The sequence below is a fragment of the Schistocerca gregaria genome, chromosome 11, assembly GCF_023897955.1.
Source record: "Schistocerca gregaria isolate iqSchGreg1 chromosome 11, iqSchGreg1.2, whole genome shotgun sequence".
Taxonomy (NCBI): domain Eukaryota; kingdom Metazoa; phylum Arthropoda; class Insecta; order Orthoptera; family Acrididae; genus Schistocerca; species Schistocerca gregaria.
Window position 1 is genome coordinate 10,466,153 of NC_064930.1, and position 27,083 is coordinate 10,493,235.

The 27,083-nt window shown below is 46.7% G+C and overlaps 24 non-coding genes across 24 annotated transcripts; all 24 read left to right on the top strand.

Annotated features, from left to right (window-relative positions):
- Positions 1 to 2,058: 2,058 nt before the first annotated feature.
- On the top strand, positions 2,059 to 2,132 carry Trnak-cuu (transfer RNA lysine (anticodon CUU)). The gene has a single exon. It is a non-coding gene; the product is annotated as a tRNA-Lys (tRNA).
- A 338-nt stretch (positions 2,133 to 2,470) lies between these two features.
- Trnat-ugu (transfer RNA threonine (anticodon UGU)) lies at positions 2,471 to 2,542 on the top strand. The gene has a single exon. It is a non-coding gene; the product is annotated as a tRNA-Thr (tRNA).
- Positions 2,543 to 3,041: 499 nt separating this feature from the next.
- Trnar-ucg (transfer RNA arginine (anticodon UCG)) lies at positions 3,042 to 3,114 on the top strand. Its single transcript has one exon. It is a non-coding gene; the product is annotated as a tRNA-Arg (tRNA).
- Positions 3,115 to 3,568: 454 nt separating this feature from the next.
- Trnak-cuu (transfer RNA lysine (anticodon CUU)) lies at positions 3,569 to 3,641 on the top strand. Its single transcript has one exon. It is a non-coding gene; the product is annotated as a tRNA-Lys (tRNA).
- Positions 3,642 to 5,873: 2,232 nt separating this feature from the next.
- On the top strand, positions 5,874 to 5,946 carry Trnar-ucu (transfer RNA arginine (anticodon UCU)). The gene has a single exon. It is a non-coding gene; the product is annotated as a tRNA-Arg (tRNA).
- Positions 5,947 to 6,809: 863 nt separating this feature from the next.
- On the top strand, positions 6,810 to 6,881 carry Trnat-ggu (transfer RNA threonine (anticodon GGU)). The gene has a single exon. It is a non-coding gene; the product is annotated as a tRNA-Thr (tRNA).
- A 494-nt stretch (positions 6,882 to 7,375) lies between these two features.
- Positions 7,376 to 7,448, top strand: Trnar-ucg (transfer RNA arginine (anticodon UCG)). The gene has a single exon. It is a non-coding gene; the product is annotated as a tRNA-Arg (tRNA).
- A 1,437-nt stretch (positions 7,449 to 8,885) lies between these two features.
- Positions 8,886 to 8,958, top strand: Trnar-ucg (transfer RNA arginine (anticodon UCG)). The gene has a single exon. It is a non-coding gene; the product is annotated as a tRNA-Arg (tRNA).
- An 863-nt stretch (positions 8,959 to 9,821) lies between these two features.
- On the top strand, positions 9,822 to 9,893 carry Trnat-ggu (transfer RNA threonine (anticodon GGU)). Its single transcript has one exon. It is a non-coding gene; the product is annotated as a tRNA-Thr (tRNA).
- Positions 9,894 to 10,387: 494 nt separating this feature from the next.
- Positions 10,388 to 10,460, top strand: Trnar-ucg (transfer RNA arginine (anticodon UCG)). Its single transcript has one exon. It is a non-coding gene; the product is annotated as a tRNA-Arg (tRNA).
- A 1,429-nt stretch (positions 10,461 to 11,889) lies between these two features.
- Positions 11,890 to 11,962, top strand: Trnar-ucg (transfer RNA arginine (anticodon UCG)). The gene has a single exon. It is a non-coding gene; the product is annotated as a tRNA-Arg (tRNA).
- Positions 11,963 to 12,824: 862 nt separating this feature from the next.
- On the top strand, positions 12,825 to 12,896 carry Trnat-ggu (transfer RNA threonine (anticodon GGU)). The gene has a single exon. It is a non-coding gene; the product is annotated as a tRNA-Thr (tRNA).
- Positions 12,897 to 13,399: 503 nt separating this feature from the next.
- Trnar-ucg (transfer RNA arginine (anticodon UCG)) lies at positions 13,400 to 13,472 on the top strand. Its single transcript has one exon. It is a non-coding gene; the product is annotated as a tRNA-Arg (tRNA).
- A 1,437-nt stretch (positions 13,473 to 14,909) lies between these two features.
- Trnar-ucg (transfer RNA arginine (anticodon UCG)) lies at positions 14,910 to 14,982 on the top strand. Its single transcript has one exon. It is a non-coding gene; the product is annotated as a tRNA-Arg (tRNA).
- An 863-nt stretch (positions 14,983 to 15,845) lies between these two features.
- On the top strand, positions 15,846 to 15,917 carry Trnat-ggu (transfer RNA threonine (anticodon GGU)). Its single transcript has one exon. It is a non-coding gene; the product is annotated as a tRNA-Thr (tRNA).
- Positions 15,918 to 16,411: 494 nt separating this feature from the next.
- Positions 16,412 to 16,484, top strand: Trnar-ucg (transfer RNA arginine (anticodon UCG)). The gene has a single exon. It is a non-coding gene; the product is annotated as a tRNA-Arg (tRNA).
- Positions 16,485 to 17,913: 1,429 nt separating this feature from the next.
- On the top strand, positions 17,914 to 17,986 carry Trnar-ucg (transfer RNA arginine (anticodon UCG)). Its single transcript has one exon. It is a non-coding gene; the product is annotated as a tRNA-Arg (tRNA).
- An 863-nt stretch (positions 17,987 to 18,849) lies between these two features.
- On the top strand, positions 18,850 to 18,921 carry Trnat-ggu (transfer RNA threonine (anticodon GGU)). The gene has a single exon. It is a non-coding gene; the product is annotated as a tRNA-Thr (tRNA).
- A 494-nt stretch (positions 18,922 to 19,415) lies between these two features.
- Trnar-ucg (transfer RNA arginine (anticodon UCG)) lies at positions 19,416 to 19,488 on the top strand. Its single transcript has one exon. It is a non-coding gene; the product is annotated as a tRNA-Arg (tRNA).
- An 863-nt stretch (positions 19,489 to 20,351) lies between these two features.
- Positions 20,352 to 20,423, top strand: Trnat-ggu (transfer RNA threonine (anticodon GGU)). Its single transcript has one exon. It is a non-coding gene; the product is annotated as a tRNA-Thr (tRNA).
- Positions 20,424 to 23,200: 2,777 nt separating this feature from the next.
- Trnak-cuu (transfer RNA lysine (anticodon CUU)) lies at positions 23,201 to 23,273 on the top strand. The gene has a single exon. It is a non-coding gene; the product is annotated as a tRNA-Lys (tRNA).
- A 949-nt stretch (positions 23,274 to 24,222) lies between these two features.
- On the top strand, positions 24,223 to 24,295 carry Trnar-ucg (transfer RNA arginine (anticodon UCG)). The gene has a single exon. It is a non-coding gene; the product is annotated as a tRNA-Arg (tRNA).
- Positions 24,296 to 25,158: 863 nt separating this feature from the next.
- On the top strand, positions 25,159 to 25,230 carry Trnat-ggu (transfer RNA threonine (anticodon GGU)). Its single transcript has one exon. It is a non-coding gene; the product is annotated as a tRNA-Thr (tRNA).
- Positions 25,231 to 26,890: 1,660 nt separating this feature from the next.
- Positions 26,891 to 26,963, top strand: Trnar-ucg (transfer RNA arginine (anticodon UCG)). The gene has a single exon. It is a non-coding gene; the product is annotated as a tRNA-Arg (tRNA).
- Positions 26,964 to 27,083: the final 120 nt, after the last annotated feature.

Genomic DNA, 27,083 nt, shown 5'->3' on the forward strand with positions numbered 1-27,083 from the left:
AGACCCACCATACTTGCTCCGGACACTGCGAGAGGGCTGTACAAGCAATGATCACACGCACGGCACAGCGGACACTCCAGGAACCGCGGTGTTGGCCGTCGAATGGCGCTAGCTGCGCAACATTTGTGCACCGCCGCCGTCAGTGTCAGCCAGTTTGCCGTAACATACGGAGCTCCATCGCAGTCTTTAACACTGGTAGCATGCCGCGACAGCGTGGACGTGAACCGTATGTGCAGTTGACGGACTTTGAGCGAGGGCGTATAGTGGGCATGCGGGAGGCCGGGTGGACGTACCGCCGAATTGCTCAACACGTGGGGCGTGAGGTCTCCACAGTACATCGATGTTGTCGCCAGTGGTCGGCGGAAGGTGCACGTGCCCGTCGACCTGGGACCGGACCGCAGCGACGCACGGATGCACGCCAAGACCGTAGGATCCTACGCAGTGCCGTAGGGGACCCAACCGCCACTTCCCAGCAAATTAGGGACAATGTTGTTCCTGGGGTATCGGCGAGGACCATTCGCAACCGTCTCCATGAAGCTGGGCTACGGTCCCGCACACCGTTAGGCCGTCTTCCGCTCACGCCCCAACATCGTGCAGCCCGCCTCCAGTGGTGTCGCGACAGGCGTGAATGGAGGAACGAATGGAGACGTGTCGTCTTCAGCGATGAGAGTCGCTTCTGCCTTGGTGCCAATGATGGTCGTATGTGTGTTTGGCGCCGTGCAGGTGAGCGCCACAATCAGGACTGCATACGACCGAGGCACACAGGGCCAACACCCGGCATCATGGTGTGGGGAGCGATCTCCTACACTGGCCGTACACCTCTGGTGATCGTCGAGGGGACACTGAATAGTGCACGGTACATCCAAACCGTCATCGAACCCATCGTTCTACCATTCCTAGACCGGCAAGGGAACTTGCTGTTCCAACAGAACAATGCACGTCCGCATGTATCCCGAGCCACCCATCGTGCTCTAGGAGGTGTACGTCAACTACCCTGGCCAGCAAGATCTCCGGATCTGTCCCCCATTGAGCATGTTTGGGACTGGATGAAGCGTCGTCTGACGCGGTGTGCATGTCCAGCACGAACGCTGGTCCAACTGAGGCGCCAGGTGGAAATGGCATGGCAAGCCGTTCCACAGGACTACATCCAGCATCTCTACGATCTTCTCGATGGGGAATAGCAGCTGCATTGCTGCGAAAGGTGGATATACACTGTACTAGTGCCGACATTGTGCATGCTCTGTTGCCTGTGTCTATGTGCCTGTGGTTCTGTCAGTGTGATCATGTGATGTATCTGACCCCAGGAATATGTCAATAACGTTTCCCCTTCCTGGGAAAATGAATTCACGGTGTTCTTATTTCAATTTCCAGGAGTGTATATACACAAAATTCATACGGGTGGAATAACGGGTTGGTCTTCCCCTTCAGAGGTAATGTTTTATTTGTGTTTCAACTAATTTGTTGATTTTCTTTTTGCAGCTAATATTAAATGATGATTTGACTATGGTTGTCTCAATTCTCGTGAAATATACAAAGTCAATCTGATAATAAAAAAAAATGGATAAGGCGTCGGACTTCGGATCCGAAGATTGCAGGTTCGAATCCTGTCACGGTCGTGTTTTTCCAGTTCTGAAAGAGAAACATACCGTTTTAATGTAGCAATTGTGCGGTACGAAATCGTCTGAATGTTGCTTTATGCTTGGAGATGAACTTGAGCTTGAAACACACACACAAAAAGACCGGTGTTAACTAGCGAAATGGTCGGCAGAGTGCCCTCATCGCGAGGTTTGACTGGCACTTGCACATCTAAAACAACGTCGGAACGTAACTCGTTCAGCTTTTGAGTCACGTCAAGTATGTGTGCTAATTTTGACGCCGTTAGCTCTGCAGATTGTCATGCAATTCCTTTACCTCTCAGAAATGATTATGAAATAAAAGTGAAGTACGTGACGAGTGTGACGTTAGGAAAACATTAGGCAGCATGGAGAGATTCTGTATGGGACCAACCAACCCAAAGGAGTACTGTGTGATCTGCTACCCAGCAGTTACCAATGAGGCACCACGGCTAGCTCAGTCGGTAGAGCATGAGACTCTTATTCACATGGTCGTGGGTTCGAGCCCTACGCTGGGCGGAACGGAATTTTTTTCCGCTGCAGATGTAACTTACCGATTTTCTGATTAACGTGATGTAATGGAAATAGCAACTTTAAAATTTGCCTACGTCTCCATCAGTCGCAAGAAAACTGTATTTGAAGGTGAAGGTGATTTGGTAGACATGTGTGAAACTCATGTTCTGAAGTGCAGGTGGTTTTGTTTGGAGAGACCATCGGCTACGTGTCAGATGTGTAGCCAAGCAGTAATGGGTCGCCATAGCTGCAAATATTAGTCGAAAATATTAAGTGTTGTCAGCTGAAGTCGGATGATTCAGACGACCGTACGCACGAAATACGCAAAAGTTCCGCTAGGCGGCGCCTGTTTAGCTCAGTGGTAGAGCACTGGTCTTGTAAACCAGGGGTTGTGAGTTCCATCCTCACAGGAGGAAGACGAATTTTGGAAATCAGTTGCGCGTCATGGCCGTATAGCAAACAGTATCTGTGATGACGAACAATAAGCGACAGGCTTATTGTTAAGAATAACTCTCAGATGTGATTAAGGCGAATGGCGCAGATAAAACATTTGCCAAAGCGGTACGGCATAAGGTGGGACGAGGCAGTCTGAATTACATTTTATAGATGTATTTCTCACAAATCTCTGAGTGTCTCGCGGTCGTCGTCGTCGTCGTTGTCGTCGACGCCGCCGGTTCTGCAGAAGTAGCAAATGGCCATCGTAGCAAATGCGGCGAGGGACACCCTTACGATCGATTCCGAATGCGCAAAGTGTGTGGTCTTATTTCCTGTCTATTCTTATTCTCGTAAGAGATTGAATGTAACGAATGGGTGGGAACGAGTAAGGGGCAGCGGCTGTGTGGAACAAAAACACCATTCCTCAGGGGCGTGAGCGTTTCGAGATGAGTCGTATATAAGTTGTACTTGGTCGTCAGTGACCGTGTGGCCTAATGGAAAAGGCGTCGGACTTCGGATCCGAAGATTGCAGGTTCGAATCCTGTCGCGGTCGTGTTTGTCCAGTTCTGAAAAACGAACATACCGTTTTAATGTAGCAATTGAGCAGTACGAAACCGTCTGAATGTTGCTGTGGACCATTATGTGCTTGGAGATGGTCTTGAGTTTGAAACACACACACAAAAAGACCGGTGTTAACTAGCGAAATGATCGGAAGAATGCCCTCACCGCAAGATTTGACTGGCACTTGCACAACTAAAACCACGTCGGAAAGTAACTCGTTCAGCTTTTGATTCACGTAAAGTATATGTGTTAATTTTCACGCCGCTAGCTCTGCAGATTGTCATGCAATTCCTTTACCTCTCAGAAATGATTATGATTTAAAAGTGAAGTACGTGACGAGTGTGACGTTAGGAATACATTAGGAAGCATGGAGAGATTCTGTATGGGACCACCCAACCCAAACGAGTACTGTGTGATCTGCTACCCAGCAGATATCAAACGAGGCAGCACGGCTAGCTCAGTCGGTAGAGCATGAGACTCTTATTCACAGGGTCGTGGCTTCGAGCCCTACGCTGGGCGGAACGGAATTTTTTTCCGCTGCTGATTTAAATTACCGATTTTCTGTTTAACGTGATGTAATGGAAACAGCATCTTTAAAATTTGCCTACGTCTCCATCAGTCGCAAGAAAACTGTATTTGAAGGTGAAGGTGATTTTGTAGACATGTGTGAAAGTCATGTACTGAAGTTCAGGTGGTTTTGTTTGGAGAGAACATCGGCTACGTGTCAGATGTGTAGCCAAGCAGTAATGGGTCGCCATAGCTGCAAATATTAGTCGAAAATATGAAGTGTTGTCAGCTGAAGTCTGATGATTCAGACGACCGTACGGACGAAGTACGCAAAAGTGCCGCTAGGCGGCACCTATTTAGCTCAGTGGTAGAGCATTGGTCTAGTAAACCAGGGTTCGTGAGTTCCATCCTCACAGGAGGAAGACGAATCTTGGAAATCAGTTGCGCATCGTGGCTGTATAGCAAACAGTATCTGTGATGAGGAACAATTAGCGACAGGCGTATTATTAAGAATTACTATCAGATGTGATTAAGGCGAATGGCGCAGATAAAGCATTTTCTTTTTTTTTTTTTTTTAAACTTTATTTCCATAAACAATGTTAATTTTACATCTAGCCCACTGCCTTATTTGATTAGTGGGCCAAGTTAGTTATACAAGGATAATTAGCAGCTAATTCTAAGTTCTATGTAGTAACTAGTTAGTATATAAGTGAACAGTAAGCAATGGGCAACGTTAGTGTTAGTCTACTACAAACATTTAATCTTAAGACTAGTTACTAATCCTACAGCGTTACAGTTGTGTCAGCTAATTTATATAAACCTACTATAGAGCCTTGCTCATTGAGCTAATCCCAATGAGCGTGCCCCTGACACTGGGCAGGCCAAGATGGTAATCGCTGCAGGTTACTAAAAAAATGTCTAAATACTAAGTCCTACAACTAACTTATCCTAATGTCAAGTCTGGTGCGTTGTCTGGTTTGGTAAGGCTGCACCCCACCCCCCCAGAATCCTGTGGCGCGGCGGATTCAGACTGAGGAAGGCGGCCTTTCCGCGCCCAGGCGGTTTGGGAGTAGGGTATCAAACTCTATCTGTGTCCTGGTTTATCTCTTTCTTGTGCTACTATAGGTCTTTCAGGTAGTCTTTTAGGACTTTCTGAGATACCGCGTTAGCCAGTTTGTTTATGATGTCGAAAGTGTCGCGATGTCTGATTAGTCTATATGTGTCGTTGTGTGGTAGTTGGTCCCGCAGTACTGAGGCCACATCATTGAGAAGGGGGCATTCGTAGACTACATGGTCAGGAGTACCCTCCGGAACACCACAGTCACACGCAGGTGTCGCCTTTTTACCAAATCGACATAGATATGTCGAGTACGGTCCATGTCCAGTGAGGAAGTGGATGAGTCCCCGGGATGGATCGAAATGTGACATTTCCATCCTTTCCCTAACATCTGGTAGGAGCTCAAAGGTTCGACGCCCTGTTTCTTCGGTTTCCCACGAAAGTTGCCATAGCAGCTCCCCTTTTTTCCTAATTTCTACTTTATTTTCTGTCCTGCTGGCCAGAATTTCCTCGGTTTTTTCCAAATTCCCCTTTTTAGTCCAGTACCAAGCGGCCTGCTCCCGAATTTTGATATCCAGGGGGCAAAGCCCCATAATAACTAACGGGGCTCCTCCCGGTGTAGTTCTGTATGCCCCCACTGATCTCAGAATCATATTTCTCTGCACTCTCCTCACTGTCATGGCGGGCACCACCCTCGTGAGCCTGTGTGCCCAGACTCCTGATCCGTAACCCACTATGGATGTTAGTATACTGTTATGATAGAGTTTGATGAGATGTGGTGGAAGATGAAACCGCTTATGCCCAATGGAGATGAGGTAGTTGAGCATTTGCCAAAGCAGTACTGCATAAGGTGGGACGAGGCAGTCTGAATTACATTTTATAGATGTATTTCTCACAAATCTCAGAGCCTCTCGCGGTCGTCGTTGGGGTCGCCGCCGCCGCTTCTGCCGAAGTAGCAAATGGCCATCGTAGCAAATGCGGCGAGGGACCCCCTGCCATCGATTCCGAATGCGCAAAGTGTGTGGTCTTGTTTTCCTGTCTATGTTTGGTCGGTCTCGTAAGAGGTTGAATGTAACGAATGGGTGGGAAAGAGTAAGGGACAGCGGCTGTGTGGAACGAAAACACAATTCCTCAGGGGCGTGAACGTTTCGAGATGAGTCGAATATAAGTTGTACTTGGTCGTCAGTGACCGTGTGGCCTAATGGATAAGGCGTCGGACTTCTGATCCAAAGATTGCAGATTCGAATCCTGTCACGGTCGTGTTTTTCCAGTTCTGAAAAAGAAACATACCGTTTTAATGTAGCAATTGAGCAGTACGAAACCGTCTGAATGTTGCTGTTGACCATTCTGTGCATGGAGATGGTCTTGAGCCTGAAAAACACACATCAAGACCGGTGTTAACTAGCGAAATGGTCGGCAGAGTGCCATCACCGCGAGTTTTGACTGGCACTTGCACATCTAAAACAACGTCGGGAAGTAACTCGTTCGGCTTTTGAGTCACATCAAATATGTGTGTTAATTTTAACGCCGCCAGCTCTGCAGATTGTCATGCAATTCCTTTACCTCTCAGAAATGATTATGAAATAAAAGTGAAGTTCGTGACGAGTGTGACGTTAGGAAAACATTAGGGAGCATGGAGATATTCTGTATGGGACCACCCAACCCAAACTAGTACAGTGTGATCTGCTACCCAGCAGGTATCCAACGAGGCAGCACGGCTATCTCAGTCGGTGGAGCATGAGACTCTTATTCACAGGGTCGTGTGTTCGAGCCCTGCGCTGGGCGGAACTGAATATTTTTCTGCTGCAGATGTAATATACCGATTTCCTGATTAACGTGATGTAATGGAAATAGCAACTTTACAATTTGCCTACGTCTCCATCAGTCGCAAGAAAACTGTATTTGAAGGTGAAGGTGATTTTGTAGACATGTGTGAAAGTCATGTTCTGAAGTGCAGGTGGTTTTGTTTGGAGAGAACATCGGCTACGTGTCAGATGTGTAGCCAAGCAGTAATGGGTCGCCATAGCTGCAAATATTAGTCGAAAATATGAAGTGTTGTCAGCTGAAGTCTGATGATTCAGACGACTGTACAGACGAAGTACGCAAAAGTGCCGCTAGGCGGCGCCTGTTTAGCTCAGTGGTAGAGCATTGGTCTGGTAAACCAGGGGTCGTGAGTTCCATCCTCACAGGAGGAAGACGAATCTTGGAAATCAGTTGTGCATCGTGGCCGTATAGCAAACAGTATCTGTGATGAGGAACAATTAGCGACAGGCGTATTATTAAGAATTACTCTCAGATGTGATTAAGGCGAATGGCGCAGATAAAGCATTTGCCAAAGCAGTACGGCGTAAGGTGGGACAAGGCAGTCTGAATTACATTTTATAGATGTATTTCTCACAAATCTCAGAGCCTCTCGCGGTCGTCGTTGGCGTCGCCGCCGCCGCTTCTGCAGAAGTAGCAAATGGCCATCGTAGCAAATGCGGCGAACGATACCCTGCCATCGATTCCGAATGCGCAAAGTGTGTGGTCTTGTTTTCCTGTCTATGTTTGGTCGCTCTCGTAAGAGGTTGAATGTAACGAATGGGTGGGAAAGAGTAAGGGGCAGCGGCTGTGTGGAACGAAAACACAATTCCTCAGGGGCGTGAACGTTTCGAGATGAGTCGTATATAAGTTGTACTTGGTCGTCAGTGACCGTGTGGCCTAATGGATAAGGCGTCGGACTTCGGATCCGAAGATTGCAGGTTCGAATCCTGTCACGGTCGTGTTTTTCCAGTTCTGAAAAAGAAACATACCGTTTTAATGTAGCAATTGAGCTGTACGAAACCGTCTGAATGTTGCTGTTGACCATTCTGTGCTTGGAGATGGTCTTCAGCCTGAAACACACACAACAAGACCGGTGTTAACTAGCGAAATGGTCGGCAGAGTGCCCTCACCGCGAGTTTTGACTGGCACTTGCACATCTAAAACAACGTCGGAAAGTACCTCGTTCGGCTTTTGAGTCACATCAAGTATGTGTGTTAATTTTGACGCCGCTAGCTCTGCAGATTTTCATGCAATTCCTTCACCTCTCAGAAATGATTATGAAATAAAAGTGAAGTACGTGACGAGTGTGACGTTAGGAAAACATTAGGCAGCATGGAGAGATTCTGTATGGGACCACCCAACCCATACGAGTACAGTGTGATCTGCTACCCAGCAGGTATCCAACGAGGCAGCACGGCTAGCTCAGTCGGTAGAGCATGTTACTCTTATTCACAGGGTCGTGGGTTCGAGCCCTACGCTTGGCGGAACGGAATTTTTTTCGCTGCAGATGTAAATTACCGATTTTCTGATTAACGTGATGTAATGGAAATAGCAACTTTAAAATTTGCCTACGTCTCCATCAGTCGCAAGAAAACTGTATTTGAAGGTTTAGGTGATTTTGTAGACATGTGTGAAAGTCATGTTCTGAAGTGCAGGTGGTTTTGTTTGGAGAGAACATCGGCTACGTGTCAGATGTGTAGCCAAGCAGTAATGGGTCGCCATAGCTGCAAATATTAGTCGAAAATATGAAGTGTTGTCAGCTGAAGTCTGATGATTCAGACGACCGTACGGACGAAGTACGCAAAAGTGCCGCTAGGCGGCGCCTGTTTAGCTCAGTGGTAGAGCATTGGTGTGGTAAACCAGGGGTCGTGAGTTCCATCCTCACAGGAGGAAGACGAATCTTGGAAATCAGTTGTGCATCGTGGCCGTATAACAAACAGTATCTGTGATGAGGAACAATTAGCGACAGGCGTATTATTAAGAATTACTCTCAGATGTGATTAAGGCGAATGGCGCAGATAAAGCATTTGCCAAAGCAGTACGGCATAAGGTGGGTCGATGCAGTCTGAATTACATTTTATAGATGTATTTCTCACAAATCTCAGAGCCTCTCGCGGTCGTCGTCGTAGTCGTCATCGCCGTCGTCGCCGCTTCTGCAGAAGTAGCAAATGGCCATCGTAGCAAATGCGGCGAACGACACCCTGCCATCGATTCCGAATGCGCAAAGTGTGTGGTCTTGTTTTCCTGTCTATGTTTGGTCTCTCTCGTAAGAGGTTGAATGTAACGAATGGGTGGGAAAGAGTAAGGGGCAGCGGCTGTGTGGAACGAAAACACAATTCCTCAGAGGCGTGAAAGTTTCGAGATGAGTCGTATATAAGTTGTACTTGGTCGTCGGTGACCGTGTGGCCTAATGGATAAGGCGTCGGACTTCGGATCCGAAGATTGCAGGTTCGAATCCTGTCACGGTTGTGTTTTTCCAGTTCTGAAAAAGAAACATACCGTTTTAATGTAGCAATTGAGCAGTACGAAACCGTCTGAATGTTGCTGTTGACCATTCTGTGCATGGAGATGGTCTTGAGCCTGAAACACACACAACAAGACCAGTGTTAACTAGCGAAATGGTCGGCAGAGTGCCCTCACCGCGAGTTTTGACTGGCACTTGCACATCTAAAACAACGTCGGAAAGTAACTCGTTCGGCTTCTGAGTCACATCAAGTATGTGTGTTAATTTTGACGCCGCTAGCTCTGCAGATTGTCATGCAATTCCTTTACCTCTCAGAAATGATTATGAAATAAAAGTGAAGTTCGTGACGAGTGTGACGTTAGGAAAACATTAGGCAGCATGGAGAGATTCTGTATGGGACCACCCAACCCAAACGAGTAAAGTGTGATCTGCTACCCAGCAGGTATCCAACGAGGCAGCACGGCTATCTCAGTCGGTGGAGCATGAGACTCTTATTCACAGGGTCGTGGGTTCGAGCATTGCGCTGGGCGGAACTGAATATTTTTCTGCTGCAGATGTAATATACCAATTTTCTGATTAACGTGATGTAATGGATATAGCAACTTTAAAATTTGCCTACGTCTCCATCAGTCGCAAGAAAACTGTATTTGAAGGTGAAGGTGATTTTGTAGACATGTGTGAAAGTCATGTTCTGAAGTGCAGGTGGTTTTGTTTGGAGAGAACATCGGCTACGTGCCAGATGTGTAGCCAAGCAGTAATGGGTCGCCATAGCTGCAAATATTAGTCGAAAATATGAAGTGTTGTCAGCTGAAGTCTGATGATTCAGACGACCGTACGGACGAAGTACGCAAAAGTGCCGCTAGGCGGCGCCTGTTTAGCTCAGTGGTAGAGCATTGGTCTGGTAAACCAGGGGTCGTGAGTTCCATCCTCACAGGAGGAAGACGAATCTTGGAAATCAGTTGTGCATCGTGGCCGTATAGCAAACAGTATCTGCAATGAGGAACAATTAGCGACAGGCGTATTATTAAGAATTACTCTCAGATGTGATTAAGGCGAATGGCGCAGATAAAGCATTTGCCAAAGCAGTACGGCGTAAGGTGGGACAAGGCAGTCTGAATTACATTTTATAGATGTATTTCTCACAAATCTCAGAGCCTCTCGCGGTCGTCGTTGGCGTCGCCGCCGCCGCTTCTGCAGAAGTAGCAAATGGCCATCGTAGCAAATGCAGCGAGGGACACTCTGCCATTGATTCCGAATGCGCAAAGTGTGTGGTCTTGTTTTCCTGTCTATGTTTGGTCGCTCTCGTAAGAGGTTGAATGTAACGAATGGGTGGGAAAGAGTAAGGGGCAGCGGCTGTGTGGAACGAAAACACAATTCCTCAGGGGCGTGAACGTTTTGAGATGAGTCGTATATAAGTTGTACTTGGTCGTCAGTGACCGTGTGGCCTAATGGATAAGGCGTCGGACTTCGGATCCGAAGATTGCAGGTTCGAATCCTGTCACGGTCGTGTTTTTCCAGTTCTGAAAAAGAAACATAACGTTTTAATGTAGCAATTGAGCAGTACGAAACCGTCTGAATGTTGCTGTTGACCATTCTGTGCTTGGAGATGGTCTTCAGCCTGAAACACACACAACAAGACCGGTGTTAACTAGCGAAATGGTCAGCAGAGTGCCCTCACCGCGAGTTTTGACTGGCACTTGCACATCTAAAACAACGTCGGAAAGTACCTCGTTCGGCTTTTGAGTCACATCAAGTATGTGTATTAATTTTGACGCCGCTAGCTCTGCAGATTTTCATGCAATTCCTTTACTTCTCAGAAATGATTATGAAATAAAAGTGAAGTACGTGACGAGTGTGACGTTAGGAAAACATTAGGCAGCATGGAGAGATTCTGTATGGGACCACCCAACCCATACGAGTACAGTGTGATCTGCTACCCAGCAGGTATCCAACGAGGCAGCACGGCTAGCTCAGTCGGTAGAGCATGTTACTCTTATACACAGGGTCGTGGGTTCGAGCCCTACGCTTGGCGGAACGGAATTTTTTTCCGCTGCAGATGTAAATTACCGATTTTCTGATTAACGTGATGTAATGGAAATAGCAACTTTAAAATTTGCCTACGTCTCCATCAGTCGCAAGAAAACTGTATTTGAAGGTGAAGGTGATTTTGTAGACATGTGTGAAAGTCATGTTCTGAAGTGCAGGTGGTTTTGTTTGGAGAGAACATCGGCTACGTGTCAGATGTGTAGCCAAGCAGTAATGGGTCGCCATAGCTGCAAATATTAGTCGAAAATATGAAGTGTTGTCAGCTGAAGTCTGATGATTCAGACGACCGTACGGACGAAGTATGCAAAAGTGCCGCTAGGCGGCGCCTGTTTAGCTCAGTGGTAGAGCATTGGTGTGGTAAACCAGGGGTCGTGAGTTCCATCCTCACAGGAGGAAGACGAATCTTGGAAATCAGTTGTGCATCGTGGCCGTATAGCAAACAGTATCTGTGATGAGGAACAATTAGCGACAGGGGTATTATTAAGAATTACTCTCAGATGTGATTAAGGCGAATGGCGCAGATAAAGCATTTGCCAAAGCAGTACGGCGTAAGGTGGGACAAGGCAGTCTGAATTACATTTTATAGATGTATTTCTCACAAATCTCAGAGCCTCTCGCGGTCGTCGTTGGCGTCGCCGCCACCGCTTCTGCAGAAGTAGCAAATGGCCATCGTAGCAAATGCGGCGAGGGACACCCTGCCATCGATTCCGAATGCGCAAAGTGTGTGGTCTTGTTTTCCTGTCTATGTTTGGTCGCTCTCGTAAGAGGTTGAATGTAACGAATGGGTGGGAAAGAGTAAGGGGCAGCGGCTGTGTGGAACGAAAACACAATTCCTCAGGGGCGTGAACGTTTCGAGATGAGTCGTATATAAGTTGTACTTGGTCGTCAGTGACCGTGTGGCCTAATGGATAAGGCGTCGGACTTCGGATCCGAAGATTGCAGGTTCGAATCCTGTCACGGTCGTGTTTTTCCAGTTCTGAAAAAGAAACATAACGTTTTAATGTAGCAATTGAGCTGTACGAAACCGTCTGAATGTTGCTGTTGACCATTCTGTGCTTGGAGATGGTCTTCAGCCTGAAACACACACAACAAGACCGGTGTTAACTAGCGAAATGGTCGGCAGAGTGCCCTCACCGCGAGTTTTGACTGGCACTTGCACATCTAAAACAACGTCGGAAAGTACCTCGTTCGGCTTTTGAGTCACATCAAGTATGTGTGTTAATTTTGACGCCGCTAGCTCTGCAGATTTTCATGCAATTCCTTTACCTCTCAGAAATGATTATGAAATAAAAGTGAAGTACGTGACGAGTGTGACGTTAGGAAAACATTAGGCAGCATGGAGAGATTCTGTATGGGACCACCCAACCCATACGAGTACAGTGTGATCTGCTACCCAGCAGGTATCCAACGAGGCAGCACGGCTAGCTCAGTCGGTAGAGCATGTTACTCTTATTCACAGGGTCGTGGGTTCGAGCCCTACGCTTGGCGGAACGGAATTTTTTTCGCTGCAGATGTAAATTACCGATTTTCTGATTAACGTGATGTAATGGAAATAGCAACTTTAAAATTTGCCTACGTCTCCATCAGTCGCAAGAAAACTGTATTTGAAGGTTTAGGTGATTTTGTAGACATGTGTGAAAGTCATGTTCTGAAGTGCAGGTGGTTTTGTTTGGAGAGAACATCGGCTACGTGTCAGATGTGTAGCCAAGCAGTAATGGGTCGCCATAGCTGCAAATATTAGTCGAAAATATGAAGTGTTGTCAGCTGAAGTCTGATGATTCAGACGACCGTACGGACGAAGTACGCAAAAGTGCCGCTAGGCGGCGCCTGTTTAGCTCAGTGGTAGAGCATTGGTCTGGTAAACCAGGGGTCGTGAGTTCCATCCTCACAGGAGGAAGACGAATCTTGGAAATCAGTTGTGCATCGTGGCCGTATAGCAAACAGTATCTGTGATGAGGAACAATTAGCGACAGGCGTATTATTAAGAATTACTCTCAGATGTGATTAAGGCGAATGGCGCAGATAAAGCATTTGCCAAAGCAGTACGGCATAAGGTGGGTCGATGCAGTCTGAATTACATTTTATAGATCTATTTCTCACAAATCTCAGAGCCTCTCGCGGTCGTCGTCGTAGTCGTCGTCGCCGTCGTCGCCGCTTCTGCAGAAGTAGCAAATGGCCATCGTAGCAAATGCGGCGAACGACACCCTGCCATCGATTCCGAATGCGCAAAGTGTGTGGTCTTGTTTTCCTGTCTATGTTTGGTCTCTCTCGTAAGAGGTTGAATGTAACGAATGGGTGGGAAAGAGTAAGGGGCAGCGGCTGTGTGGAACGAAAACACAATTCCTCAGGGGCGTGAAAGTTTCGAGATGAGTCGTATATAAGTTGTACTTGGTCGTCGGTGACCGTGTGGCCTAATGGATAAGGCGTCGGACTTCGGATCCGAAGATTGCAGGTTCGAATCCTGTCACGGTTGTGTTTTTCCAGTTCTGAAAAAGAAACATACCGTTTTAATGTAGCAATTGAGCTGTACGAAACCGTCTGAATGTTGCTGTTGACCATTCTGTGCTTGGAGATGGTCTTCAGCCTGAAACACACACAACAAGACCGGTGTTAACTAGCGAAATGGTCGGCAGAGTGCCCTCACCGCGAGTTTTGACTGGCACTTGCACATCTAAAACAACGTCGGAAAGTACCTCGTTCGGCTTTTGAGTCACATCAAGTATGTGTGTTAATTTTGACGCCGCTAGCTCTGCAGATTTTCATGCAATTCCTTTACCTCTCAGAAATGATTATGAAATAAAAGTGAAGTACGTGACGAGTGTGACGTTAGGAAAACATTAGGCAGCATGGAGAGATTCTGTATGGGACCACCCAACCCATACGAGTACAGTGTGATCTGCTACCCAGCAGGTATCCAACGAGGCAGCACGGCTAGCTCAGTCGGTAGAGCATGTTACTCTTATTCACAGGGTCGTGGGTTCGAGCCCTACGCTTGGCGGAACGGAATTTTTTTCGCTGCAGATGTAAATTACCGATTTTCTGATTAACGTGATGTAATGGAAATAGCAACTTTAAAATTTGCCTACGTCTCCATCAGTCGCAAGAAAACTGTATTTGAAGGTTTAGGTGATTTTGTAGACATGTGTGAAAGTCATGTTCTGAAGTGCAGGTGGTTTTGTTTGGAGAGAACATCGGCTACGTGTCAGATGTGTAGCCAAGCAGTAATGGGTCGCCATAGCTGCAAATATTAGTCGAAAATATGAAGTGTTGTCAGCTGAAGTCTGATGATTCAGACGACCGTACGGACGAAGTACGCAAAAGTGCCGCTAGGCGGCGCCTGTTTAGCTCAGTGGTAGAGCATTGGTCTGGTAAACCAGGGGTCGTGAGTTGCATCCTCACAGGAGGAAGACGAATCTTGGAAATCAGTTGTGCATCGTGGCCGTATAGCAAACAGTATCTGTGATGAGGAACAATTAGCGACAGGCGTATTATTAAGAATTACTCTCAGATGTGATTAAGGCGAATGGCGCAGATAAAGCATTTGCCAAAGCAGTACGGCATAAGGTGGGTCGATGCAGTCTGAATTACATTTTATAGATGTATTTCTCACAAATCTCAGAGCCTCTCGCGGTCGTCGTCGTAGTCGTCGTCGCCGTCGTCGCCGCTTCTGCAGAAGTAGCAAATGGCCATCGTAGCAAATGCGGCGAACGACACCCTGCCATCGATTCCGAATGCGCAAAGTGTGTGGTCTTGTTTTCCTGTCTATGTTTGGTCTCTCTCGTAAGAGGTTGAATGTAACGAATGGGTGGGAAAGAGTAAGGGGCAGCGGCTGTGTGGAACGAAAACACAATTTCTCAGGGGCGTGAAAGTTTCGAGATGAGTCGTATATAAGTTGTACTTGGTCGTCGGTGACCGTGTGGCCTAATGGATAAGGCGTCGGACTTCGGATCCGAAGATTGCAGGTTCGAATCCTGTCACGGTTGTGTTTTTCCAGTTCTGAAAAAGAAACATACCGTTTTAATGTAGCAATTGAGCAGTACGAAACCGTCTGAATGTTGCTGTTGACCATTCTGTGCATGGAGATGGTCTTGAGCCTGAAACACACACAACAAGACCAGTGTTAACTAGCGAAATGGTCGGCAGAGTGCCCTCACCGCGAGTTTTGACTGGCACTTGCACATCTAAAACAACGTCGGAAAGTAACTCGTTCGGCTTCTGAGTCACATCAAGTATGTGTGTTAATTTTGACGCCGCTAGCTCTGCAGATTGTCATGCAATTCCTTTACCTCTCAGAAATGATTATGAAATAAAAGTGAAGTTCGTGACGAGTGTGACGTTAGGAAAACATTAGGCAGCATGGAGAGATTCTGTATGGGACCACCCAACCCAAACGAGTAAAGTGTGATCTGCTACCCAGCAGGTATCCAACGAGGCAGCACGGCTATCTCAGTCGGTGGAGCATGAGACTCTTATTCACAGGGTCGTGGGTTCGAGCATTGCGCTGGGCGGAACTGAATATTTTTCTGCTGCAGATGTAATATACCAATTTTCTGATTAACGTGATGTAATGGAAATAGCAACTTTAAAATTTGCCTACGTCTCCATCAGTCGCAAGAAAACTGTATTTGAAGGTGAAGGTGATTTTGTAGACATGTGTGAAAGTCATGTTCTGAAGTGCAGGTGGTTTTGTTTGGAGAGAACATCGGCTACGTGTCAGATGTGTAGCCAAGCAGTAATGGGTCGCCACAGCTGCAAATATTAGTCGAAAATATGAAGTGTTGTCAGCTGAAGTCTCATGATTCAGACGACCGTACGGACGAAGTACGCAAAAGTGCCGCTAGGCGGCGCCTGTTTAGCTCAGTGGTAGAGCATTGGTCTGGTAAACCAGGGGTCGTGAGTTCCATCCTCACAGGAGGAAGACGAATCTTGGAAATCAGTTGTGCATCGTGGCCGTATAGCAAACAGTATCTGCAATGAGAAACAATTAGCGACAGGCGTATTATTAAGAATTACTCTCAGATGTGATTAAGGGGAATGGCGCAGATAAAGCATTTGCCAAAGCAGTACGGCGTAAGGTGGGACAAGGCAGTCTGAATTACATTTTATAGATGTATTTCTCACAAATCTCAGAGCCTCTCGCGGTCGTCGTTGGCGTCGCCGCCGCCGCTTCTGCAGAAGTAGCAAATGGCCATCGTAGCAAATGCAGCGAGGGACACTCTGCCATCGATTCCGAATGCGCAAAGTGTGTGGTCTTGTTTTCCTGTCTATGTTTGGTCGGTCTCGTAAGAGGTTGAATGTAACGAATGGGTGGGAAAGAGTAAGGGGCAGCGGCTGTGTGGAACGAAAACACAATTCCTCAGGGGCGTGAACGTTTCGAGATGAGTCGTATATAAGTTGTACTTGGTCGTCAGTGACCGTGTGGCCTAATGGATAAGGCGTCGGACTTCGGATCCGAAGATTGAAGGTTCGAATCCTGTCACGGTCGTGTTTTTCCAGTTCTGAAAAAGAAACATAACGTTTTAATGTAGCAATTGAGCAGTACGAAACCGTCTGAATGTTGCTGTTGACCATTCTGTGCTTGGAGATAGTCTTCAGCCTGAAACACACACAACAAGACCGGTGTTAACTAGCGAAATGGTCAGCAGAGTGCCCTCACCGCGAGTTTTGACTGGCACTTGCACATCTAAAACAACGTCGGAAAGTACCTCGTTCGGCTTTTGAGTCACATCAAGTATGTGTGTTAATTTTGACGCCGCTAGCTCTGCAGATTTTCATGCAATTCCTTTACCTCTCAGAAATGATTATGAAATAAAAGTGAAGTTCGTGACGAGTGTGACGTTAGGAAAACATTAGGCAGCATGGAGATATTCTGTATGGGACCACCCAACCCAAACGAGTAAAGTGTGATCTGCTACCCAGCAGGTATCCAACGAGGCAGCACGGCTATCTCAGTCGGTGGAGCATGAGACTCTTATTCACAGGGTCGTGGGTTCGAGCATTGCGCTGGGCGGAACTGAATATTTTTCTGCTGCAGATGTAATATACCGATTTTCTGATTAACGTGATGTAATGGAAATAGCAACTTTAAAATTTGCCTACGTCTCCATCAGTCGCAAGAAAACTGTATTTGAAGGTGAAGGTGATTTTGTAGACATGAGTGAAAGTCATGTTCTGAAGTGCAGGTGGTTTTGTTTGGAGAGAACATCGGCTACGTGTCAGATGTGTAGCCAAGCAGTAATGGGTCGCCACAGCTGCAAATATTAGTCGAAAGTATGAAGTGTTGTCAGCTGAAGTCTGATGATTCAGACGACCGTACGGACGAAGTACGCAAAAGTGCCGCTAGGCGGCGCCGGTTTAGCTCAGTGGTAGAGCATTGGTGTGGTAAACCAGGGGTCGTGAGTTCCATCCTCACAGGAGGAAGACGAATCTTGGAAATCAGTTGTGCATCGTGGCCGTATAGCAAACAGTATCTGTGATGAGGAACAATTAGCGACAGGCGTATTATTAAGAATTACTCTCAGATGCGATTAAGGCGAATGGCGCAGATAAAGCATTTGCCAAAGCAGTACGGCGTAAGGTGGGACAAGGCAGTCTGAATTACATTTTATAGATGTATTTCTCACAAATCTCAGAGCCTCTCGCGGTCGTCGTTGGCGTCGCCGCCGCCGCTTCTGCAGAAGTAGCAAATGGCCATCGTAGCAAATGCGGCGAGGGACACCCTGCCATCGATTCCGAATGCGCAAAGTGTGTGGTCTTGTTTTCCTGTCTATGTTTGGTCGCTCTCGTAAGAGGTTGAATGTAACGAATGGGTGGGAAAGAGTAAGGGGCAGCGGCTGTGTGGAACGAAAACACAATTCCTCAGGGGCGTGAACGTTTCGAGATGAGTCGTATATAAGTTGTACTTGGTCGTCAGTGACCGTGTGGCCTAATGGATAAGGCGTCGGACATCGGATCCGAAGATTGCAGGTTCGAATCCTGTCACGGTCGTGTTTTTCCAGTTCTGAAAAAGAAACATACCGTTTTAATGTAGCAATTGAGCTGTACGAAACCGTCTGAATGTTGCTGTTGACCATTCTGTGCTTGGAGATGGTCTTCAGCCTGAAACACACACAACAAGACCGGTGTTAACTAGCGAAATGGTCGGCAGAGTGCCCTCACCGCGAGTTTTGACTGGCACTTGCACATCTAAAACAACGTCGGAAAGTACCTCGTTCGGCTTTTGAGTCACATCAAGTATGTGTGTTAATTTTGACGCCGCTAGCTCTGCAGATTTTCATGCAATTCCTTTACCTCTCAGAAATGATTATGAAATAAAAGTGAAGTACGTGACGAGTGTGACGTTAGGAAAACATTAGGCAGCATGGAGAGATTCTGTATGGGACCACCCAACCCAAACGAGTAAAGTGTGATCTGCTACCCAGCAGGTATCCAACGAGGCAGCACGGCTATCTCAGTCGGTGGAGCATGAGACTCTTATTCACAGGGTCGTGGGTCCGAGCATTGCGCTGGGCGGAACTGAATATTTTTCTGCTGCAGATGTAATATACCAATTTTCTGATTAACGTGATGTAATGGAAATAGCAACTTTAAAATTTGCCTACGTCTCCATCAGTCGCAAGAAAACTGTATTTGAAGGTGAAGGTGATTTTGTAGACATGTGTGAAAGTCATGTTCTGAAGTGCAGGTGGTTTTGTTTGGAGAGAACATCGGCTACGTGTCAGATGTGTAGCCAAGCAGTAATGGGTCGCCACAGCTGCAAATATTAGTCGAAAATATGAAGTGTTGTCAGCTGAAGTCTGATGATTCAGACGACCGTACGGACGAAGTACGCAAAAGTGCCGCTAGGCGGCGCCTGTTTAGCTCAGTGGTAGAGCATTGGTCTGGTAAACCAGGGGTCGTGAGTTCCATCCTCACAGGAGGAAGACGAATCTTGGAAATCAGTTGTGCATCGTGGCCGTATAGCAAACAGTATCTGCAATGAGGAACAATTAGCGACAGGCGTATTATTAAGAATTACTCTCAGATGTGATTAAGGCGAATGGCGCAGATAAAGCATTTGCCAAAGCAGTACGGCGTAAGGTGGGACAAGGCAGTCTGAATTACATTTTATAGATGTATTTCTCACAAATCTCAGAGCCTCTCGCGGTCGTCGTTGGCGTCGCCGCCGCCGCTTCTGCAGAAGTAGCAAATGGCCATCGTAGCAAATGCAGCGAGGGACACTCTGCCATCGATTCCGAATGCGCAAAGTGTGTGGTCTTGTTTTCCTGTCTATGTTTGGTCGCTCTCGTAAGAGGTTGAATGTAACGAATGGGTGGGAAAGAGTAAGGGGCAGCGGCTGTGTGGAACGAAAACACAATTCCTCAGGGGCGTGAACGTTTCGAGATGAGTCGTATATAAGTTGTACTTGGTCGTCAGTGACCGTGTGGCCTAATGGATAAGGCGTCGGACTTCGGATCCGAAGATTGCAGGTTCGAATCCTCTCACGGTCGTGTTTTTCCAGTTCTGAAAAAGAAACATAACGTTTTAATGTAGCAATTGAGCAGTACGAAACCGTCTGAATGTTGCTGTTGACCATTCTGTGCTTGGAGATGGTCTTCAGCCTGAAACACACACAACAAGACCGGTGTTAACTAGCGAAATGGTCAGCAGAGTGCCCTCACCGCGAGTTTTGACTGGCACTTGCACATCTAAAACAACGTCGGAAAGTACCTCGTTCGGCTTTTGAGTCACATCAAGTATGTGTGTTAATTTTGACGCCGCTAGCTCTGCAGATTTTCATGCAATTCCTTTACCTCTCAGAAATGATTATGAAATAAAAGTGAAGTTCGTGACGAGTGTGACGTTAGGAAAACATTAGGCAGCATGGAGAGATTCTGTATGGGACCACCCAACCCAAACGAGTAAAGTGTGATCTGCTACCCAGCAGGTATCCAACGAGGCAGCACGGCTATCTCAGTCGGTGGAGCATGAGACTCTTATTCACAGGGTCGTGGGTTCGAGCATTGCGCTGGGCGGAACTGAATATTTTTCTGCTGCAGATATAATATACCGATTTTCTGATTAGCGTGATGTAATGGAAATAGCAACTTTAAAATTTGCCTACGTCTCCATCAGTCGCAAGAAAACTGTATTTGAAGGTGAAGGTGATTTTGTAGACATGAGTGAAAGTCATGTTCTGAAGTGCAGGTGGTTTTGTTTGGAGAGAACATCGGCTACGTGTCAGATGTGTAGCCAAGCAGTAATGGGTCGCCACAGCTGCAAATATTAGTCGAAAATATGAAGTGTTGTCAGCTGAAGTCTGATGATTCAGACGACCGTACGGACGAAGTACGCAAAAGTGCCGCTAGGCGGCGCCTGTTTAGCTCAGTGGTAGAGCATTGGTCTGGTAAACCAGGGGTCGTGAGTTCCATCCTCACAGGAGGAAGACGAATCTTGGAAATCAGTTGTGCATCGTGGCCGTATAGCAAACAGTATCTGCAATGAGGAACAATTAGCGACAGGCGTATTATTAAGAATTACTCTCAGATGTGATTAAGGCGAATGGCGCAGATAAAGCATTTTTTTTTTTTTAAAAAAATCTTTATTTCCATAAAAGAATGTTAATTTTACATCTAGCCCACTGCCTTATTTGATTAGTGGGCCAAGTTAGTTATACAAGGATACTTAGCAGCTAATTCTAAGTCCTATGTGGTAACTAGTTAGTATATAAGTGACAGTAAGCAATGGGCAACATTAGTGTTAGTCTACTACAAACATTTAATCTTAAGACTAGTTACTAATCCTACAGCGTTACAGTTGTGTCAGCTAATTTATATAAACCTACTATAGAGCCTTGCTCATTGAGCTAATCCCAATGAGCGTGCCCCTGACACTGGGCAGGCCAAGATGGTAATCGCTGCAGGTTACTAAAAAAATGTCTAAATACTAAGTCCTACAACTAACTTATCCTAATGTCAAGTCTGGTGCGTTGTCTGGTTTGGTAAGGCTGCACCCCACCCCCCCAGAATCCTGTGGCGCGGCGGATTCAGACTGAGGAAGTCGGCCTTTCCGCGCCCAGGCGGTTTGGGAGTAGGGTATCAAACTCTATCTGTGTCCTGGTTTATCTCTTTCTTGTACTACTACAGTTCTTTCAGGTACTCCTTTAGGACTTTCTGAGATACCGCGTTAGCCAGTTTATTTATGATGTCGAAAGTGTCGCGATGTCTGATTAGTCTAAATGTGTCGTTGTGTGGTAGTTGGTCCCGCAGTACTGAGGCCACATCATTGAAAAGGGGGCACTCGTAGACTACATGGTCAGGAGTACCCTCCGGAACACCACAGTCACACGCAGGTGTCGCCTTTTTACCAAATCGACATAGATATGTCGAGTACGGTCCATGTCCAGTGAGGAAGTGGATGAGTCCCCGGGATGGATCGAAATGTGACATTTCCATCCTTTCCCTGACATCTGGTAGGAGCTCAAAGGTTCGACGCCCTGTTTCTTCGGTTTCCCACGAAAGTTGCCATAGCAGCTCCGCTTTTTTCCTAATCTCTACTTTATTTTCAGTCCTGCTGCCCAGAATTTCCTCGGTTTTTTCCAAATTCCCCTTTTTAGTCCAGTACCAAGCGGCCTGCTCCCGAATTTTGATATCCAGGGGGCAAAGCCCCATAATAACTAATAGGGCTCCTCCCGGTGTAGTTCTGTATGCCCCCACTGATCTCAGGATCATATTTCTCTGCACTCTCCTCACTGTCATGGCGGGCACCACCCTCGTGAGCCTGTGTGCCCAGACTCCGGATCCGTAACCCACTATGGATGTTAGTATACTGTTATGATAGAGTTTGATGAGATGTGGTGGAAGATGAAACCGCTTGTGCCCAATGGAGATGAGGTTGTTGAGTACCTGTAAAGCTCTTTGAGTTACGGTTTCGATGTGTCTACCAAAAGTCCACCTTTCATCAATGATGATACCAAGGTAGCGTGTCTCACGTCGCCGGAGAACTGGTGATCCATCTATCCTAACAGTTGGGTTACGAGCTAATTGTCCCTTTAGAAGAAGATAGGTAGACTTGGCCGGTGAAATTGTCATTTTTGTCTTGCGGCACCACAGTTGGAGTGTGTTTATTGTTCTCTCGATCTTAGGCTCTATGTCTTCTCGGCTACGGCCGCCGACCAGTAGGAGGAGATCATCTGCGTAGGCTATCACCTCCAGCACTTCATCACTTTGTTGTAATGTATCTAGTAAGGGTTCCATGTGGATGTCCCAGAACAGCGGACCCAGTACGGAACCCTGGGGACATCCCTTGGTGATAGTTTTCCTTACTCTTGTGCTAGCAGATGATAGCCAGACCTCCCGATCTTCACAATAGCTCCTCAGACAGCCATATAGCGGCCCTGGACACTCCTTCTCCCTTAAGCAGGAGAAGAGCGAAGGCCACCACAGGTTGTCGAAGGCGCCACTTATATCCACCATGATGCCAACAACGTACTTGTACGGGGTAGAGCCGCAGACCTCGGCCGCCAGGGCGATTGCATCAGATGCCGATCGTCCAGGCCTGAAGCCAAACTGCCTGTTGCTCATTCCGCACAGCACTAGGTGTGCAGCCAGTCTATCAGCCAGAAGTCTCTCCAGAATCTTCCCAAGCTGATCAAGCAGGCAGACAGGTCTATAAGATTTAGTTTCTGGTGGGTCTTTGTCAGCCCCTTTCTTTATAATTATCACATTTGCCCTCTTCCATATTCGAGGGAACTTTTTCTGCCTGAGGCATTCGTTATATAAATGAGTTAGAGGGGCGACTATGTTTTAATGTAGCAATTGAGCAGTACGAAACCGTCTGAATGTTGCTGTTGACCATTCTGTGCTTGGAGATGGTCTTCAGCCTGAAACACACACAACAAGACCAGTGTTAACTAGCGAAATGGTCGGCAGAGTGCCCTCACCGCGAGTTTTGACTGGCACTTGCACATCTAAAACAACGTCGGAAAGTACCTCGTTCGGCTTTTGAGTCACGTCAAGTTTGTGTGTTAATTTTGACGCCGCTAGCTCTGCAGATTTTCATGCAATTCCTTTACCTCTCAGAAATGATTATGAAATGAAAGTGAAGTACGTGACGAGTGTGACGTTAGGAAAACATTAGGCAGCATGGAGAGATTCTGTATGGGACCACCCAAACCATACGAGTACAGTGTGATCTGCTACCCAGCAGGTATCCAACGAGGCAGCACGGCTAGCTCAGTCGGTAGAGCATGAGACTCTTATTCACAGGGTCGTGAGTTCGAGCCCTACGCTGGGCGGAACGGAATTTTTTTCCGCTGCAGATGTAAATTACCGATTTTCTGATTAACGTGATGTAATGGAAATAGCAACTTTAAAATTTGCCTACGTCTCCATCAGTCGCAGGAAAACTGTATTTGAAGGTTTAGATGATTTTGTAGACATGTGTGAAAGTCATGTTCTGAAGTGCAGGTGGTTTTGTTTGGAGAGAACATCGGCTACATGTCAGATGTGTAGCAAAGCAGTAATGGGTCGCCATAGCTGCAAATATTAGTCGAAAATATGAAGTGTTGTCAGCTGAAGTCTGATGATTCAGACGACCGTATGGACGAAGTACGCAAAAGTGACGCTAGGCGGCGCCTGTTTAGCTCAGTGGTAGAGCATTGGTCTGGTAAACCAGGGGTCATGAGTTCCATCCTCACAGGAGGAAGACGAATCTTGGAAAACAGTTGCGCATCGTGGCCGTATAGCAAACAGTATCTGTGATGAGGAACAATTAGCGACAGGCGTATTATTAAGAATTACTCTCAGATGTGATTAAGGCGAATGGCGCAGATAAAGCATTTGCCAAAGCAGTACGGCATAAGGTGGGACGATGCAGTCTGAATTACATTTTATAGATGTATTTCTCACAAATCTCAGAGCCTCTCGCGGTCGTCGTCGTCGTCGTCGTCGTCGTCGTCGTCGTCGTCGTCGTCGTCGCCGCCGCCGCCGCCGCCGCCGCTTCTGCAGAAGTAGCAAATGGCCATCGTAGCCAATGCGGCGAGGGACACCCTGCCATCGATTCCGAATGCGCAAAGTGTGTGGTCTTGTTTTCCTGTCTATGTTTGGTCGGTCTCGTAAGAGGTTGAATGTAACGAATGGGTGGGAAAGAGTAAGGGGCAGCGGCTGTGTGGAACGAAAACACAATTCCTCAGGGGCGTGAACGTTTCGCGATGAGTCGTATATAAGTTGTACTTGGTCGTCAGTGACCGTGTGGCCTAATGGATAAGGCGTCGGACTTCGGATCCGAAGATTGCAGGTTCGAATCCTATCACGGTCGTGTTTTTCCAGTTCTGAAAAAGAAACATACCGTTTTAATGTAGCAATTGAGCAGTACGAAACCGTCTGAATGTTGCTGTTGACCATTCTGTGCTTGGAGATGGTCTTCAGCCTGAAACACACACAACAAGACCGGTGTTAACTAGCGAAATGGTCGGCAGAGTGCCCTCACCGCGAGTTTTGACTGGCACTTGCACATCTAAAACAACGTCGGAAAGTACCTCGTTCGGCTTTTGAGTCACATCAAGTATGTGTGTTAATTTTGACGCCGCTAGCTCTGCAGATTTTCATACAATTCCTTTACCTCTCAGAAATGATTATGAAATAAAAGTGAAGTACGTGACGAGTGTGACGTTAGGAAAACATTAGGCAGCATGGAGAGATTCTGTATGGGACCACCCAACCCAAACGAGTACAGTGTGATCTGCTACCCAGCAGGTATCCAACGAGGCAGCACGTGTAGCTCAGTCGGTAGAGCATGAGACTCTTATTCACAGGGTCGTGGGTTCGAGCCCTACGCTGGGCGGAACGGAATTTTTTTCCGCTGCAGATGTAAATTACCGATTTTCTGATTAACGTGATGCAATGGAAATAGCAACTTTAAAATTTGCCTACGTCTCCATCAGTCGCAGGAAAACTATATTTGAAGGTTTAGATGATTTTGTAGACATGTGTGAAAGTCATGTTCTGAAGTGCAGGTGGTTTTGTTTGGAGAGAACATCGGCTACGTGTCAGATGTGTAGCCAAGCAGTAATGGGTCGCCATAGCTGCAAATATTAGTCGAAAATATGAAGTGTTGTCAGCTGAAGTCTGATGATTCAGACGACCGTACGGACGAAGTACGCAAAAGTGACGCTAGGCGGCGCCTGTTTAGCTCAGTGGTAGAGCATTGGTCTGGTAAACCAGGGGTCGTGAGTTCCATCCTCACAGGAGGAAGACGAATCTTGGAAATCAGTTGTGCATCGTGGCCGTATAGCAAACAGTATCTGTGATGAGGAACAATTAGCGACAGGCGTATTATTAAGAATTACTCTCAGATGTGATTAAGGCGAATGGCGCAGATAAAGCATTTTTTTTTTTTTTTTTTTTAAAAAAAAAAAAAAAACTTTATTAATAATACAACAACATTAATTTAATTATACAACATCTTAATATATAACTAAGTATGATACAAAAAAAAAGTCAAATACAAGAAACTATTCCCATACTATTAACCCACCACCTCAAATAATTAGTGGGTCCTTATTACAAACTACTAATTGGCAGTGTATTACTTGTGTGGCACTAACTACGGGCATGATTAATAAGTTACTTGTTAGACTACCTTACATGACTATTCTAGTGTGATCTGCAGTGTTACAGTATGTGCCAGAAGTTATGCATACAAACCTACTGTTATTTAGCCTGCCCACCGAGCTAACCCCAGTGGGCGTGCCCCTGGCACTGGGCTGGCTACGACTTTAACTTCACTGCAGTCCCTACCTGTTAGTATGTTAGTATTTCTAGTTCTTACTTAAACTACTTTCTACTCAAAAAATAGTTGTGCGATAATTCCAATTCCGGGTAGTGCACCTGCCATCCTTGTCCGAAGACGCGGCGGATTCCAGCCATGAAATGGCTGGCCAGATCCGCGCCTGGCGGTAGTGCAGGTGCAACTCGGTCAAGTTCGGTTTGGTACTTGATTAGTTCCTTGCCCTAATAAAGTCCCTCATGACTTTCATCGAGATCTCATTTGCCAGACTGTTGAGGACTCTGAAAGTGTCGGCACGCCGCAGCAAGGTATATGTATCTTGGCTAGGAAGTTGTGCTCTAAGTTCACTTGCCACTCCATCATACAACGTGCAGTTGTAGATGACGTGTTCGGGAGTTCCTTCCGGAGCACCACAGTCACACGCTGGTGTCGCCTGTTTACCAAATCGGCAAAGGTATGCCGGATATGGCCCATGTCCTGTCAGGAAGTGCAGCAGACCCCTACTTGGCTGAAAGTATCCCATTTTTAATCTTTCTGCAACATCTGGAAGTAGCACAAAAACTCGTCTCCCAGTTCCTTCCCCTTCCCACTGACTCTGCCATAGTTCCTCCCCCCTTCTCTTGATTGCGTATTTGTCCCCTACTTGCACACCCATGATTTCCCTAGTCTTTTCAACTTTCCCCTTTGTTACCCAATACCACGCTGCCTGCTCCCTAATTTTTATATCAAGGGGACATAATCCCATAAAAGCATTTGCCAAAGCATTTGCCAAAGCAGTACGGCATAAGGTGGGACAAGGCAGTCTGAATTACATTTTATAGATGTATTTCTCACAAATCTCAGAGCCTCTCGCGGTCGTCGTTGGCGTCGCCGCTGCCGCTTCTGCAGAAGTAGCAAATGGCCATCGTAGCAAATGCGGCGAGGGACACCCTGCCATCGATTCCGAATGCGCAAAGTGTGTGGTCTTGTTTTCCTGTCTATGTTTGGTCGGTCTCGTAAGAAGTTGAATGTAACGAATGGGTGGGAAAGAGTAAGGGGCAGCGGCTGTGTGGAACGAAAACACAATTCCTCAGGGGCGTGAACGTTTCGAGATGAGTCGTATATAAGTTGTACTTGGTCGTCAGTGACCGTGTGGCCTAATGGATAAGGCGTCGGACTTCGGATCCGAAGATTGCAGGTTCGTATCCTGTTACGGTCGTGTTTTTCCAGTTCTGAAAAAGAAACATACCGTTTTAATGTAGCAATTGAGCAGTACGAAACCGTCTGAATGTTGCTGTTGACCATTCTGTGCTTGGAGATGGTCTTCAGCCTGAAACAC